The sequence below is a fragment of the Mobula hypostoma genome, chromosome 1 (assembly GCF_963921235.1).
Source record: "Mobula hypostoma chromosome 1, sMobHyp1.1, whole genome shotgun sequence".
Classification (NCBI taxonomy): domain Eukaryota; kingdom Metazoa; phylum Chordata; class Chondrichthyes; order Myliobatiformes; family Myliobatidae; genus Mobula; species Mobula hypostoma.
Genome location: NC_086097.1, coordinates 132896713 through 132901255, shown reverse-complemented (window position 1 = coordinate 132901255; position 4543 = coordinate 132896713).

The window sequence follows — 4543 nt, the reverse complement described above, 5'->3', positions numbered from 1 at the left end:
CTGCAGCTTCAGTTCCTTAACATGGTCTCTAAGGAGCTGCAGCAAGTTGGCCTTCATTTCATTTGGGAAAATGTGGAGGAGATAGATATAAGCTATGTAGTTCATGCAGATGTAGTTATCAGGGAGACTGGAGGTCTCCTAAAGTTCCCACATCTCACACAGGGAAAATACCACTAACCTTGGATTCATTCTCAGTGCACTAGCTATGGATTAACAGAAAAAAAAATGACTAGAAACTTACTTAGAGCCTCCTTCTGTGCTTGCCCAAGCCCATTGAGCCAAAGCCTGACCACTCTAGCACTGTCCACTCATACAATAGCTGCTCTCACAATGGCTGCTCCGCTTACACCTTGGTTCCTTTCATTGGCCCCTGCTGAGTGCCTAATAGATTGTTATGATTACAGCCCATCAAATGGTCCTGAAAGCACCAGAGCTCTTTTTAAACCTCGCACTGCATCACCGCTGAAATGCTTCCATTTATGTCATTTGCAGTGAGAGGTTAACATCTTGCTTTGTCGTACTTTGACTTCACTCACTGGCTCACTTCTGGGTACTGAGTTGGTTACATGTGATCCATAAAATGCAGGGCAGATCCACCTCCAACACTCAGAAGGAAATTGCAGACATATGAGTTTACATCAAATGTTGTGTTGGTACTTTCAGATTTCAATACAATTTGCAGCAAGTGCACTCCCAGGATTGTCAAAGCTGCAGTAACCTTTACATTTTCTCACTGATCCCTGGTGGGACAATGGCAAAAATTGTTCAAAATGTGTTTGTTGATCAGCTTGACTTGAGCACCTGCATCAACAAGTGATTTGCAAATGTTGAATTATGAACGTGATGAATAACAAACATGGACTCAAATTCAGCTGAGATGTTACTGATCTCTGCATTAGCTTCAACACTGGGTTTACTGATCGACAAACTTCCACAAAGCAAAGTTTATTATCAACATACATTATATGTCACCATATACAACCCCGAGATTCAATTCCTTGTGAGCATACTCAGTAAATCAATAGAATAATAACCATAACAGAATCAATGAAAGACCACACTAATGAGTATTTAACCAGTGTGCAAAAGACAACAAACTGTTTAAATACAAAAAAAAAGAAATAATAATAATAAATAAATAAGCAGCAAATATCGAGAACATGAGATGAAGAGTCCTTGAAAGTGAATCCATTGGTTGTGGGAAGATTTTGATGATGGGGCAATTGAAGTTGATTGAAGCTATCCCCTTTGGTTCAAGAACCTGATGGTTGAGGGGTAGTTACTGTTCCTGAACTTGGTGCTGTGAGTCTTGAGGCTCCTGTACCTCCTTCCTGATGAGAGCAGCATGAAGAGAGCATATCTTGGGTGGTGGGGGTCCCTGATGGCGGATGCTGCTTTCCCACAACAGTGTTTCATGAACATGTGCTCAATCATTGGGACAGCTTTATCCATGATCGACTAGGGGCATATCCATTACTTTTTGTAGGATTTTCCATTCGAGAGCATTGGTAAATCCATACCAGGCTGTGATGCTACTAGTCAATATACATGCCACTACACATTTATTGAAGTTTCTCAAAGTTTTAGATGTCATGCTGAATCTTTGCAAACTCCTAAGGAAGTAGAGGTGCTGCTGTGCTTTCTTTGTAATTGCATTTATGAGCTGGGTCCAGGTCAGGTCTTCTGAAATGATAATGCCGAAGAATTTTAAGTTGCTGACCTTCTCCACCTCTGATCCTCCAACGAGGATTGGTTCATGGATCTCTGGTTTCCTTCTCTTGAAGTCAATAATCAGCTCCTTGGTCTTGCTGACATTGAGTAAAAGGTTGTTTTTATGGCAAATTTTCAATCTCCCTCCTAAATGATGATTTATCACAACCCTTGATTTGGCCTATGACAGTGGTATCACCAGCAAACTTCAAAATGGCATTGGAGCTGTGCTTAACCACACAGTCCTAAGTGTAAAGTGAGTAGAGTGGGGGGGGGGTGTTGAGTTTTCTACAGCATTTACATTATTTTCTCATTGTATGCCATATACTGCTGCAATGACGGTACAATTAATGGCTCTGTCTACCTCACTGATATTAGCAGTTTGTTGATGATATCAGCAATTGTCTTATTCACAGTGATACTCATGGCTTTACCATACCAGCTCCACTACTTCCTACTTGCTGTCCCATTCAGCTCAGGCGAGCTGATGCCAATAAATAAAAACAAAACAAATAAAACTGCTGGAAGATCCTCCAGATCGATAGTTTCAGGTAACCTACATCCTCCTGGGTTCCTTTTCCAATCCCACTTTCCCAGCTTTGAACAAAGCTTCTCTCCCTTGGTTCGCCCTTTCTATCCCTCCCTCACCCCTCTTACCCAGACTCATTATACTCTCCTGTATGGTTCAATCTGCCCCTCGGACACATGCCTCCCACTTAGATTTCTGCTCCCTTGGTTCACCTATCCCATCCCCTCCCCAATTGGTTCCATCTGTCCATTATCCCACCCATACCCATTTTCCACTCTTCAGCTCCCAACCTGTTTCATCCCTCAGTCTTACTTCTATATGTACTCACTATCTACCCTCTATACACTCAATCCTGATGCAAAACCTTGACCTGAAATGTCAACCATCTCCTTACTGCACGAATGCTGCTTCATCTACTGAATTCTTCCAGTAGTCTATTTTTTTTTGCTCTAAATTCCAGCATCTGCAGTCTTCTGTATTTTCAGATGATGGGATTTTTTTTTATCAAGGGCTTTCACCAAACCACCTTTCTTATGCATTCATCAATGACCTTGTTCGGGTGCACAAGTTTTCAGTTATTATGCAAGATTAGAGAATTCACATTTTGGGGCAGATTGTCTCAGACAGGTAGAATATTGGTCAATTGTTTCTTTTGCTTCTTGCCTTGTGTGACAAGACACTATTTTGTTATGTCTATGTTTTTATTTCTTCTTTTTTTAATTAATTTTTTATGCATTTCTATAGTGAAACTACAGAGGAACCCAACAACAAAATGGAGATTTATACAGTGCAAAACAAACAAATCCAATACATAATTCATAACAGTAAGAAAAAAAGCACCCAAAAGAGAAATATGTAAAATTAATATCCACCCCAATCTCCCACTGAAAAAAAGAAAAACTCAGGCCAACCACTTTACATATGAAAAAAAATCAATCAGAACATTCAACCCCAGAGAACTGTAAATATATATAGGGAAAAAATAATATAATGCCAACTACCAAAAGTATAATATAATTCATAACAAAAAAAGTATAACTTTCAAGAAAAAAAGCTGAAAGTAAGGGATTGTAGCATACTAAAAAAAAGGATAAACTTACCCTGAAGAAGAACAATGAAAATATTCAAGAAAAGGTCCCCACACCTTATGAAACTTTATGTCCGAATTAAGAAGTGAATAATTAACCTTTTCGAGCTCTAAACAGGCCATAATATCACTAAGCCATTGAGCGAGAGTGGGTGGGGCAACATCTTTCCACCTAAGAAGAACCAACCATCTAGCCAAAAGAGAGGCAAAAGAAAATGTTCGGCATTTTGACTCAAGTGCATATTTACTTCACCCAAGGTGCCAAAAAGAGCAACCAGAGGGTTAGGTTCTAAATGGTTATTTCATATAACAAGTGCATGACCATACACTTCCTGGTATTATATTCCATCTGCCACTTCTCCTCTGCCTAACTGCTTTTCCTTTTGATCCAATGTGTATCCTTGGACATTAAGCTCCCAGCGTTAATCTTCTTTCAGCCATGTTTCAACAACTGAGGCAACGCGGCTCCTTCAGCATCGGTCTCACCAATGAAACAGTGAATTGGACTCACAGTGGTCAACTTTACAAATATCCAAAAGGGTCTTGTGATCACAAGAAAAATGTTGAAACCAGTTATTTCCACTGTTTGTTGGATTGCATACCGCTAGGTCAGCTAAGGTAGCTACATCCCAGTGCTCCATTGCCATCCAGCAACTCACTAGTGGGGTAGACTTGGTGTAGTTAATATTCTTAACATCCAGCACTGTCTTGCAATTATAAAAAAACAAAAGGGATGAGCAATGGTGTCTTTAAATTCAAGAGTCTACCCCAAGGAAAAACAACTCCTTCACATCCATTCTGTTAGAAAACTTCATGTGGCTGTTACTCATACATACAGATAGACCTTTATTCCCATTGCCAATGTAAACTGCAGTTAATCATCCTTTTTCAGAGTCATTCCGTACGCAAAAACTGCTTTCCTTCAAGCATCACCCCATTTACAGGAATTATAAAGATTTACAGGTCTTACAAAGAAAATACAGATAGCTATTTTAAAAGGTGTTAACAATGCCTAACAAAAGCAAAATGGCACTGCAGAACTCACTGGAGCTTTCACGAGCAAAGACTGTAATAAACAACATAACATTAATGAAGTTTCTCCAAGATGGACAAATGCTCTTTTTGTGATCATAGAAAGTGATAGAAAATATTCCCAGTTTCATTTCCAAGTTACAATTACAGTTGTAACGGAGATGTTGTATCTAACAAGTCTCAAG